Consider the following 13,896-nt stretch of genomic DNA (forward strand, 5'->3'; position numbering starts at 1 on the left):
ATGATTCCCCATGTTATATAACTAACAAACCAAAACTAGCTTATTTCTTCTTTCTGCCCTCCCTCATCATTTCCCATTCAAAGTATTTCATTTAAGAGTACTTACTGTATTAGGAGAAAAAGAATAAGTGGAAACAGTATGTCTAGCACTAATGCAAAAGATCATACACATAAGATTAGTGTCAGCACCTACTTATTTCCCAGGAATAAGTGCTACAGTGAATACATTGCTACAGTGAATACAGTGCTACGTTCATCTTTCTCAAAGGGGAAAGAGAATCTTTGCTCAGGAACTTGCGGGGCTCATCGACAGAGCTTTAAACTAGACTTGAAGGGGGAGGGGGATAATATCAGGCTTGCCCGAGGGAAGCTGCGGGACGACATGCCACGGTTAGAGGGAGCAGGTGCCAGCGAGGGCACTCAGCCTGTGTCTCTGAGATGTGCAGGGTACGCTGGGACACAGCTGAAGTTGAATAGAGTTGAGCTAGGGGATACTGGGGCAATAGGAGCCAAGAGGGAAATGTCAGTGAAACACCTCAAAGCACACAAGGGCTGTTCCTCTATGAAGGAGACACGGACGACAGCCCAGCTGAAGTGCCTCTACACCAATGCACGAAGCATGGGCAACAAGCAGGAGGAGTTGGAAGCCATTGTACATCAGGAAAACTATGATATGGTTGCCATCACAGAAACATGGTGGGATGACTCGCACAACTGGAGTGCGGCGATGGATGGCTATAAACTCTTCAGGAGGGACAGGCGAGGCAGGAGAGGTGGTGGGGTAGCCGTATACGTTAGGGAGTGTCTGGATAGTTTAGAGCTTGATGATGGTGACAATAGGGTGGAGTGTCTATGGGTAAGAATCAGGGGGAAGGCCAACAAGGCAGATATTGTGGTGGGAGTCTGTTACAGACCACCCAACCAGGATGAGGAGACTGATGAACTATTCTATAAGCAGCTGGGAGAAGCATCATGATTGCTAGCCCTTGTTCTTGTGGGGGACTTCAACCTACCTGATGTCTGCTGGAAATACAATACAGCAGAGAGGAAACAGTCTAGGAGGTTCCTGGAGTGTGTGGCAGATAACTTCCTGACACAGCTGGTGAGTGAGCCCACTAGGGAAGGTGCCCCACTGGACCTCTTGTTCACGACCAGAGAAGGGCTTGTGAGCCATGGCTGGAGGCCGTCTTGGGCAGAGTGATCACGAAATGATAGAGGTTTTGATACTTGGAGAAGCGGCGAAGGGGGTCAGCAAAACTGCCACCTTAGACTTCCGGAGGGCAGACTTTGGCACATTTAGGAGACTGGTCGACAGGGTCCCCTGGGAGGCAGCCCTAAAGGGCAAAGCAGTCCAGGAAGGCTGGACATTCCTTAAAGAGGAAGTCCTAAAGGCACAAGAGCAGGCTGTCCCCAGGTGCCGAAAGATGAGCCAGCGGCAAAGAAGACTGGCCTGGCTGAATAGAGAGCTCTGGCTAGAACTCAGGAAAAAGAGGAGAGTCTACGACCTCTGGAAGAAGGGGCAAGCAACTCAGGAGGACTACAAAGGTGTAGCAAGGCTGTGCAGGGAGAAAATTAGAAGGGCCAAAGCTGAGCTAGAGCTCAATCTGGCTGCTGCTGTAAAAGACAACAAAAAATACTTCTTCAAATATATTAGCAGCAAAAGGAGAGCTAAGGAGAATCTCCAGCCCCTAGTAGACGGGGGAGGGAACACAGTGACCAAGGATGAGGAAAAGGCTGAGGTACTTAATGCCTTCTTTGCCTCAGTCTTTAATAGCAGGGCCAATTGTTCTCTGGGTACCCAGCCCCCTGAGTTGGAAGATAGAGATGGGGACCAGAATGGAGCCCCCATAATCCAGGGGGAAATGGTTAGTGACCTGCTGCACCACTTAGACACTCACAAGTCTATGGAGACTGATGAGATCCACCCGAGAGTACTGAAGGAACTGGCAGAAGTGCTCACCAAGCCCCTTTCCATCATTTACCAGCAGTCCTGGCTAACTGGGGGGGTCCCAGGTGACTGGAGATTAGCAAATGTGACACCCATCTTCAAGAAGGGCCAGAAGGAGGACCTGGGAAACTACAGGCCTGTCAGCCTGACCTCGGTACTGGGGAAGCTGATGGAGCAGATCATCCTGAGTGCTATCACACAGCACGTAGAGGATAACCAAGGGATCAAGCCCAGCCAGCATGGGTTTAGGAAAGGCAGGTCCTGCTTGACCATCCTGATCTCCTTCTATGACAAGGTGACCCGCCTAGTGGATGAGGGAAAGGCTGTGGATGTTGTCTATCTAGACTTCAGTAAAGGCTTTGACACGGTTTCCCACAGCATTCTCCTGGAGAAACTGGCTGCTCATGGCTTGGACAGGTGTACTCTTCACTGGGTAAAGAACTGGCTGGATGGCTGGGCCCAAAGAGTGGTGGTGAATGGAGTTTACTCCAGTTGGCGGCCGGTCACAAGTGGTGTTCCCCAGGGCTCTGTGTTGGGGCCAGTTCTGTTTAATATCTTTATCAATGACCTGGACGAAGGGATCGAGTGCACCCTCAGTAAGTTTGCAGATGACACCAAGTTGTGCGGGAGTGTTGATCTGATTGAGGGGAGGAAGGCTCTACAGGGGGATCTGGACAGGCTGGATCAGTGGGCTGGGGCCAACTGTATGGGGTTCAACAAGGCTAAGTGCAAGGTCCTGCACTTGGGCCACAGCAACCCCATGCAATGCTACAGGCCTGGGGAAGAGTGGCTGGAAAGCTGCCAGGCAGAAAAGGACCTGGGGGTGTTGGTTAACAGCCACCTGAGTATGAGCCAGCAGTGTGCCCAGGTGGCCAAGAAGGCCAATGGCATCCTGGCTTGTATCAGAAATAGCATGGCCAGCAGGACTAGGGAAGTGACCTTGCCCCTGTACTTGGCACTGGTGAGGCCGCACCTCGAATACTGTGTTCAGTTTTGGGCCCCTCACTACAAGAAGGACATTGAGGTGCTGGAGCGTGTCCAGAGAAGGGCAACGAAGCTGGTGAAGGGTCTAGAGCACAAGTCTGATGAGGAGCGTCTGAGGGAACTGGGGTTGTTTAGCCTGGAGAAAAGGAGGCTGAGGGGAGACCTTATCGCTCTCTACAAGTACCTGAAAGGAGGTTGTAGAGAGGTGGGGGTCGGTCTCTTCTCCCAGGTAACAAGTGATAGGATGAGAGGAAATGGCCTCAAGTTGTGCCAGGGGAGGTTTAGACTGGATCTTAGGAAATTTTACTTCACTGAAAGGGTTAACAAGCATTGGAACAGGCTGCCCAGGGAAGTGGTTGAGTCGCCATCCGTGGAGGTATTTAAAAGACGTTTGGATGAGGTGCTTAGGGACATGGTGTAGTGGTGGTCTTGGTAGTGTTAGGTTTACTGTTGGACTCGATGATCTTAAAGGTCTTTTCCAACCTACACGATTCTGTGACTCTGTGAAAACTTCCTTTCTAGAACTGTGCTTGTGTCAAAATACATGATCATAGGGAAATACACCTGCCTGTCACCAGAGACTGGACTCCCTAGTGTATTGTCTGCCAATCTGAACACATTGGTAACTTTCATCAATGTCTGCAATTTTGAAATTGTACATTGGCCTGCAGTTCAACATGCACACTGGCAACCAAGCAACTTGACTTGGGCATGCAGATTTTCACTTGTGAAAGACCATTTGCATACACATTTTTTTTGCCCTTGCAAAAACCCTCAAAAGCTATAGCTGAAAAATATTGCCTGAAGCACTGCAAAGTAATTTTTATTTCATTGCATAGTCTCCCCCATCATTCAAAAACCTATGTATTAGGGTAGAAGAAGTTGCATTTTGCAGAAAATGGCAACTATCGGAAGCTGTCTTGATTTACAAAAGATGATTGGGCTGCAAGATGCTAGTTTGTTCTGTTTATCACTGTTTCATCCATTTTTATTAATTCTGTCCCTGTTTGTGACAAATAACTAAAATGATTTATACACAGACATATGAATGCACACTCTGTCTTCACGCTAAGCTCACACTTGAAGGGCTTCTCAACTAACTTGAAATAAACTCCCTAGTCTTTGATGATGTGTTTCCAAGGCAGGTATCAACTTTTTCCTAGAACTTACCAAGAAGAACTAGCAAATTCAGTACAAACACAAAAGAGAAGCAAAGTAGAGTCCAATACAGCTAATACTGTGGTTTTGCACCTGTGAGGAAGTGCTTGAACAATTGTTTTCCTCTTTTAATCAAAAGACAAAAGTGTGTAGAAATGATGCTCCCCCCCTTCACAATGACAAGCAGTTAAGAAGTGTTAACAGCTGGCTTTGCTATAGGCTCTTACTAAATCAAAGTCAGAAAAACACCCTCTACTGACATTTATAGTAACTGGTGTGTTATTTAGGGCACAATATTTGCACTCTGTGGTTACATTCAGGAAATTGTGTCCTTTTTGTGGCCCTCATTGAATATACGGAACTGGCTAAAAGCTTTGCTCAGACTGAACAGGCAGTTGTAGATTTCTCAAAAGATAAGAATCCTATAGTCTTTACCACATTACTAGCATAAAGGTGGAAACAACATTTCCAACATTAGCCAAAATAGAGTCCCTTCGGTAATTTTGTCACTAATGGATTTTTCCTGCTCAGAAAGTATTTCAGAAGGGCACCATGACACACATTTATTTAAAGGCAAGTTTTAGCTTTGATGTTTACATGCTGTTGCTTATGTCCATAAAATGAGCATGTTTTGCTCACTGCTGTTTATTAGAATACTCTGTTAGTCAGCGACTAACTAGGATACCACTGACTAGTTAGGATAGCTAGGAACTAATAATATTCTATCTGGAAAAACAGAAAATTAATGCTTTGTAGATACGAAATTTGTAGGTGTACATAATATTTGCATACACTTAAGAGCAAACAACAGCTAGTGATTGGCCATGTTCTTTGGAAGAAAAATATTAAAGTTCATTCCCTGCTTATATCTTTTTCCACCAGTCCTCACATGGGTTTGCAACTTAGACTACATCATGAACTGCAGTTCTGTTGCAACCATAGCAGCTGCATTTAAATCATCATCCCAGAAATAGATGCAGTTTTAGCGATAAGTATGAAAAAGTGCTTTTTTCCCTTCCAGGGAAATTATGTACTGTCATTATTTGCAGTAAACCCAGAAAGATTCCTCTTTAATCAGTGTTTTACTCCTTCAGAAGGAATAATAATGAATAAAAAATAAATAAAAATCAAGTGACATATTGTTCTGCTCTCACATCTGCCTCAACAACCACCACCAAGGTGATGAAGGGATACACTGCAACCTCTTTGGCCTTCCTGAGAAATTAAGAACGGTTTGCCAAGCTGGATGACTACAATCAATTTTTTTTTTTTGCTTCCTTTCTTCTTCTCCCTCCCTCTCCCTTCTCCTTTTCTTCTTAAAAGAAAAAACACAGGCCAGTTGCAGTTTTTGCCTTAAGACCAGATGTATCACCCACAGGGAAGAGTCAGGTTGGCTCATATCATCTGTCCTCCTCTCACACACATTGCAGTAAGTTTGTCAGTATTGTTCTGTTGTCTTCTTTGTCTGCTTTATTCTGAATATTTTCACCAGTATCCTATGAAAACCCTACCTGTTGAATTAAGATGTCCAGAATATGATGGCAACAGCTGGGATTTATTTTTTTCCCCTCTTCCAGCAACAATCTCAAGATATTTTTTCTCTGAACGTTAGGCACATCACACTTGCCCTCTACTATGGAAAGCCAAGAGTCCTCATTAAATCTGTTTTTTTTTGTAAGTTAATGCCTCGAAGCTTGAACTCAAGTTGAAGTTTGAAGTCCTGTTCTTCTACATGAAAGTAGCTTTAATGGCAAACTCTTGCTGAAGAGGACAAAACTCCAAATCAGGGTGACATGGTTGACAGCATTTGACTAACAGCTACAAAGAAATGCCAAATGACCAAAGCAACACAGTAGAAAGGATAAACAGCACATATTAACATTTACTAAGAATAAATGCTAAATATGCTTTTCCTGGAGCAGAAGTAATGCTGCAGCTAGGATGTAATGAAAGCTGAGGCTTACATGGAAAAATTCTGGAATCAGTTTGAACCAAAAATCTCCTATCAAACTGACTGCAACTGGAAAAATTCAAGTCTTGATTTCAGGACCTAAGGGTAGGAAAGAGCAAAGCATTAGTAGAAGAAAGTTCAGTGGTTTTAAGGTGTTTTACTTTCCAGGAAAGGTGGGTTTCCAATGCAGCAGGGTCTGGCAAACACCCTGACACTCTCTTGTATGCTTGCTGAACTCTGGAAAGGAGAAAAAGAACTGCTCTTTGTCAGCTGGATCTGTTAAAGTTGCTTCCCAGGTAAACTATTGCTGTTGTTGCTACATTCCACTGAAACTGAGAAATTTCATTCTCCTTTCTGCACAAAACCAGGTTAGCCCCTAAGGCTTTGGTATAAGGCTTTTCTATTCGCCCGTTTTAAAGGTGATATTAGCTATAAAATAGAGGCCAGTTTCTGAGAGCAGGAAGCCTCTGATGCTAATGGAACTTGTCCCAAGCAACACTTTCCATTTCAAAAGCTGAAATTCCCAAGGAAAAAAAAAAGGCAATTGAAACCTTGCTGTAGAATGAAAGAAACCTTTGGAAAAAAGCTCCCTTATAAAGAGTAAACGAGGTTATATCCTCTTTTTTGCATTAATGATATTAGAATAGAAAAGGTCTGACTGGTTTAGTTTGCGTCAGGAAGAATCACAATGAAAAACAGAAGAGGAACTCTGCAGTGATGCTAGTCCATATATTTCATTACAATTCCTATGATACTTCACTTCTTCCCTGCCCTGCCTCACCTTTACCAGCAACTTCACGACAATCTCCTTGGTCTCTCTTTTAAAGAACATGTTTTAGACTTCATGGTTACACAAAGACTTGGGGTTAGAAGGAATTGCACACTAAAATCCCTCTGAAATCACAAGATATATGAAAACACCTCAATGATCATAAAAATAACTGGTTTGGTCTCCTAATTTTTTTTTTAAAGGAAAATTCCATGATTCAGAAGAAATTCAAGTCATGATCTCTGTATTCTTGAGATGAAAATTCCATCTCCATTAGTTGAAGTAGAAAAAAACCCCATGCAATGAACGACTGCACATAGGACTAAATCCAAGCTGGATCCGAAAATGGCCCATAAAGACAATTTTGATAAGAAAATTTCTCTTCTCTGAACCACTTCTGGCTACCATTTTTATACCCTGTAAGGAAAGGAAAGAGAGTGAAGAAAATTATTCTCTCCTCGTCTAGAGCCAAACCATAAATATTTCAGTATTTGCTAGCTATATTTAAATATTGAAAAAAAAAAATCTGGCTCCCTTCATCCCACTCCTAAGCAGTTCTCTGCTAGAAAACACATGGTACATTATTAATATATTAGATATAAGTAACAGGTTAGGTCCTTCTTCAGCCTGATGAGGCTTAGCAGAGTTATCCAATGACTGCAGGAAGCCACAGATAGAGAACAAAAAGTGACATACACAGAAAACAGTACGTTTTTTTTTTTCCCCAACAGTTTTGCAGTTGAATTTACTACATTAAATCCCAAAAACTCCTTAAAGGAGTCATTAAGATATGGCTCAATCAACCTAAAAAGTAAGCTAATTAAAAAGTAAATGTACAAAAAAGAAACGGTATTAAAATTTCAAAAATAACTTCGTTATTAGGACCTGCTAGTCATGTGACAAAAGCTGTAATTAAGTATTTGCTTTCCTGAGACAAGCAGTAGCTTGGCTGGCAACTATCTGTGGCTCGCTTTCTAACCTAAGAGCAAGTTATTACGATGCTGCGTATAAAAAGTGTCTCAACCATCCTATTTACTGATATTCAGTTGTAATCAGTGGTTTCCTCTGCTTGCCTCCTCACTCATTCTTAGCTTTCTAATTGCAGCATTGCACCTTTTCCTAAAATGCAAGTCCTGATATAGAAAAAAAAGAAATCATAAATGCAATTCAAATCTTAATTTAGCACTACAAATACATCTAATATTCAAGATACAATCCACTATGGGGCCTATTAGAGAGCAAATCTGGAAGCGTTCAGTGTACAAATAATGCTCCATTTATCTAAGTCACTCAGACGGCACCTTTGTTTTACAACAGGGGGACACTGGTAAAGGAGCATCCTTTCCTTACGCAGAATCCCAACACCCTCCACCATGTCTCCTCAGGGCTCTGATATAACATGCTGCAGATACTCTGCAGATAATTCTCTTATTACTCTGTATTTCAAGTTTCTATTGCAAGTTCACTTGGAGTATTCTCTGAAGGATTATAAAGCAGTGTTCACGAAACACTGTGGAAACAAGTCTATTCTCACTGTCTTTTTCAAAACTGTGATGAATGTTTTCTTCTGCTCTCCGCTAAGATGTCCAGCAAACAGGGTCTCCTTGTAGAGAAGATCTGAGAAACCACACCAAGATCTCACCTCAGTTCATTGCAGATATGCTACTACCAGCACCCTCTGTGCGTTACACAAATTCTGGCACCGGTAAGTGCTTCCCAACCACAAGCACTGAATTGAAGTATTGGTTCAGACTGGGAAGCCAATAGAGAACTAATTTTGAACTTCTCCCCAGCGTACTAAATCAAGATGCCACATGCATATAGCTGGAGTAAACACCTAACACTTACTGCTCAGTCAAAAGGGTTGCACGTGTAACTTCTGTAATCACCTGGAGAAACATCACACAGAGAGAACCTGTAGCAATCCCATACACAGGAGGCTGCGTGATGTAAATCAGAAACTCATGTTTACACAGTCCTTCCACTCTCTTAGTCCTGTAAGTTACAGACAATCTCTTCAGGAGAAAACATTTACAGCTGTGATTTGCCTCTAGCCCTTTCAGTGACAATACCACTCCCATTAGTCAAATCCAATATCCAGGTAACCTTATACAACCTGCAAATCATAATTCCACCAACCTGAAGTGTTTTAGCATCCAATATCCTGTGTCAGCTACAGAGCTTTAGAAAGTTTTATTTTTAAGAACAGTCATCTGCTTCTTTCTTTGTAAAGAAATGAGTATGTGTGAGAGCATTAAAAATGCAGTTTTCCATTATGTTTGCCACAGGCAATATTTCTCAATTTGTGCAAGTCAAAAGAAAAAATAGCCTATTAGTTGTTAGACGAGCTGAGCCTTTCCCCTGTAGGTTTTCATGTGATTTACCATACAACACAAATGTATGCAAATTAGCCAGGTAAATGCAGAATTAGTTATTAATATTCTTCTCACTGTTTAGACTGAAAAAAATTACAAATTTGCATAAATGGTACAACTGAAAAAGTCAGCTAGAATTTAATGAATCAATAAAACACTCCTTTGTGTGCATACACGAAGTAAGACCCGTATCTAAGGACAACGAAGGGGTCTTCAAAATTATTAATCAAAAAAGAATCTACCTGAAAGGATTTACCAATCATTTTCTCCTTGTAAGTGTTAAAATCAGAAATTAAAAATAAATAAATACTGGTCCCATGGAAATCCCAGCTTTCACCAATACTTGAGTTTAATTTAAGAAAAGAGTCTTTGTATGTCTGCTGTTTCATTTCAAGGCATCAGCAAAAGTTTTGTTCTGGTAGCATAAACATGACTCCATTCTGAGAAAATTAAAATATTGAATGTCCATGACATACTCATTCTTCAGACCTAATAATTAAGCACATTTCATCAGTAAATAGTGACTAACCTTATTTGTACCTTTGCTATTGCCAAGTCTGCCATCTCTCTGTATTCAGTCATCACCAAGATGGGATCACCAAAAAAAATTACTGAGCAAGTTAAAGACTCAGAAATCTCAAGCCAATAGACAGAGAGAGAATCTCGTCTGGAAAACCACCTGATCTAGAACTGCCAACAACACTTGAAAACTAAGAAAAATCACTTAACAAGGAAAAATGAATAAACAAACAAACAGATGCAAGGTCACAGCTAATACTGCCTATGGCTTAATACAGGCAAAAGTGCTATGGATACTAGTATTTCCAAATGAAGTTTTAAAATCCACAGTATTAAAAGGGCACCTAATACAAATGCATATTTTGCTTTACTCCTGCATGCTCAACTACATCTGTATGAAGTGAAGGTAAAAAACAATCATATCGTACTACTGTACTCATCTCTGTATGTGTGTACGTACATGCCTACGCACATACACAGACTTGTATTCTCCACTTTATGCAAAATACAAATCACAAAGTGCACAGCAATGGAAAAAAAGACTTAATAAAAGCTGTGTGCACAACAAGAACCAGATTGTAAAATACTACTTTTATTTCCTAATGTCTTATACCTAATTTGCACTGGCTTTGCACTGTGTAAAAACACTGGATTACTATGGCCTATCTCACAAGTGACTGTATTTCTCAGACCCGCTAAAAATAGCCTAGTAAATGGAAAGGACTCACCAGATGAATGCTGTTTTAGTGAGAGTTCTTGGAAGAAAGTAATACATAGTTACTGTTTCTGCATTAGCACTTAATGCTGAATTAACTGTCCCATTGCAACTGCTTGGCAAGGAAGAATGTAATTTTTCTTGCAGTTTCTAATCCATTGCAACTCATATATTTGGTTGAAGGCTGCATGAATCGAAAGTAGGTTTCATATCAAAGTCATACAAAACAAAATCAAATCCTGTATGGTAAGAGATGTAAACTATGGACTTCCAGTTTAATTAAGCCATTTGTCCAGTATTTCCTCTTAGCATGGTCTAGCCCTGTATCTCTCTCAGGAAGGTCTCTTATCTGCTCTAGATAGGTGATTTAATGACAAGCCTTCTCTATTGTTGGCCTGGCTGGTGTACTGGAGTCAGACTTTTTTAGTGCAGAACATCAAAGCATCCCAAAGCCCAGTCGTTCACAGCGCTGGGCACCTCCAGAGGTGAGTAGCAGCTGAGGGCTCATATGAGGCAGACAGCACCACTTTGGATCCAGTCCAAAGGTTTATTATAGTCATACTGTTATGATCTGTCCTCCGAAGTTGCCAAGTCCAGTTGAGTTCAGGAAAACAGAAAATCATCTCAGTGCAGGGCAGCCTGTACCCTTCACACCTTCAAGAGAACAACAAAGTAGACATTTCAGCTGCATTAAAACCCAATCCTGCCTGAGCTGTTCCTCTGAACCAAGCCCTGAACCAATACGAGAACCAAGCTCAGCTGTTCCTTGCAAAGATTTTTTTTTTTCATAAAAGCAAGAACAGTTATGTTTGTTTATGAACCAGGACAAAGCTGTCATCTAACCACAGCTTGAGCTTCCCAGAGAATCAGTCTTGCCTCTGTGGCGTTTCTTCCCATTAAAAAACAAAGCTCAGCTGGAAATAAATGAAAGGCATAACCTACTTTGAATGGACTTTTAGTTGCACGTAAGCTCCTGTGAAATATAAAGAGGTATAGGTGAAGAATAGATCATATAGTTGCTCACGCATGAAATATTTGCAGGCCTTTCTCTCATATAAGAAAGTTTCTCTTTCATAAATGCAAACTGTACTACATACCATAAAATAAGGGCTAACATTTCTGCACTAGCACAGTATAAATGGCTGATGTCATACTTTTCTATTGCAACAAACCAACACTTATTAACTAGAATGAAATAAAAACCTCAGATCTCATTACTGTTTTCAGTGGCATTAACAAAACCAAATACAGTTATTGTACAACATTAAGACTGTATTAGACTAAATTGCTAATAAAACACGTTAATACTATCAAATAGAGCACTTAGAGAAAAATATATCCTCCTCATACTTTTCATAAGCACTTTTGTACTTTGATTTTCCCTTGGTATCACTAGAAAGAAAATGTTTTTCTTCAAGCAGGCTATCCATTTTGCTAATTTCCATCTCTAAGAACTAGACATAAGTAAATCCTTTGAAGAGACATTATAGTATTGTTAGGAATGGACTTTTTGATCTTTAAAGCAACATGTTCACCCACATGGAATCTGTGGGTATTGTATCATGTTACTAAACCTCATATACTTTAATGGACTTCATATTATCCATGTCTAGCTTTACCACTGCTGACACTATAATTAAAGCAAAGAGAAGCATTCCATTCTACTCCATCTTCATGCGCTTGCTGCTATCTTTAAAATATTTAGAAACATTTCTAGCTTCCTATACTATGCTTGTAAATTCTGTCAGTTTATTTTTATAAACAGAAGTAATTATAAATGTTGCATTGTGCTAGGAGTGTGACACGTACATAGACATGAAAAGTTATTTCTGCTGACTCACCTAAGCAAAGCAACAAAATACCTTGTTTATGTCTTGTGGAGGAGGAAGAAGATGTAAAGGCAGGAAGAGAACTTCAAGAAGCTGCCTTAGGATCATGGGCAATTTAGAAAAAAGCACAGACTGCGGGTTGTGTTTTGTTGTTATTTAAAATGAAGGCAACCAGTGAGAATAATACAAGTTTGAATGTGTTTGGGTACACATGCATGCCCAAAAGTTTGCAAATGCACTGCTTAGAGAGAATACCATTGCTCAAAAGATTTCTGAAGGGCTTTTTCTCATGGCAAAGTTCTAACAGCACCTTGGCACAGCCTTTACAAAAAATGCCTTTATGTGCACAGTCAGCTCTTATACAGATAAATCCAAATTTGTGCAGGATGGAAACCACATATGAAATAGAAGAGGTAAAGTTTGTAAAACACACAATAGTCCACTGTAACTCAAGCTCTGATTCTGACAAGTAAAGATTCTCAGGGCACAGACCTTCTGTTTCATTACACCTACTATTACAGGGTCCCAGGCCATGACTGAGTAGAGTACAAACACAATAACAGATGCCAGCACTATATTAATAAGGGTACATCTTTATCAGGTGAATTCCCAGTTTGCTCAAGTCCTGCAGAGGGACTATCGAAACTTCAATCACCCCACCATATGAGCCAGAAATTTTTCTCCAGTCCTTAGAAGGATTTCCTTAACCCTTCACTTTGTCACCGTTACCATGAAAAATTCTGGAACTCATCAAGCTGAAGTTTTCTCTTTAACCAAAATTTGTCCCGTGTATCAGGTGATAGCAGTTTTACTTAAACTTCTAGATCCCGGCTTCTTTCTTTCACTTGTCTAGCTTGTGTTCAGTACCACAGGTCACACTCATGCTTTGAAATCCATATTTCAAAAAAGTCAGCCTATGTGAGAATAGCCACAGCCTCATCAAGGAGAACTGCTGCCTTGTCAGGAATTTGACATGTCTCACCTATGCCAGAAAAAGACTGTAGACTGTCATAACTATGACTGTGGGAAAGTCTAAAACACGAATAGGATAGCTAACTTTTCATTTTACTCTGCCACAAATTATTTCCTTCTGCGCTTTTTTTTCTTTTAGATTAACATATACCACAGGATGTTTAGCCCTATTTCCAGTGATCATTCCCAGATGAACTCAAAATTAGATATATATGTGTACACTTTGCCATAACTGGGACTCAAAAGCCCTGGTGGTTTGGAAACTATTTCTTAAAAGCAATGAATACTGCATCAGACTGTTGAAACACACAGGTACCTCTCGAGCTTTTCTCTTCCTGAATGCTGTAACAACTGTTCTCTCAGAACTGAAGCATTTCTCCACCTCTTTTCCAGAAAAGTCCCTGTCTCACACTAACAATCTTCCCAAACAGATTAGGAATTTCTCATCTCTGTTTTCCACCCACTACTTTCTGATCTAAGCAAGGACCTCCACCCTGCAAGCTTGCTCCTCTATTCTTTACATGTTAACCAGTTAAGGAACGTGCGTAACTAACTTGTGAGCAGCTTCTAATGGTGCTTCTCATGTGTATCAAAGATCATACATAAGGAAAACAACATGGGATAACACAAAACCACTTACTTGAAACCTCCTTGCTGACACATATTTAACTTCAAAA

At 40.9% G+C, this 13,896-nt stretch overlaps 1 protein-coding gene across 2 annotated transcripts in view; it reads right to left on the reverse strand.

Annotated features, from left to right (window-relative positions):
- The window catches only part of EFNA5 (ephrin A5), a 214,781-nt gene that overhangs the window by 10,322 nt on the left and 190,563 nt on the right, over positions 1-13,896 (reverse strand). The gene's annotated exons all lie outside the window — the stretch shown is intronic.

Source organism: Ciconia boyciana, chromosome 4 (genome assembly GCF_034638445.1).
Source record: "Ciconia boyciana chromosome 4, ASM3463844v1, whole genome shotgun sequence".
Classification (NCBI taxonomy): domain Eukaryota; kingdom Metazoa; phylum Chordata; class Aves; order Ciconiiformes; family Ciconiidae; genus Ciconia; species Ciconia boyciana.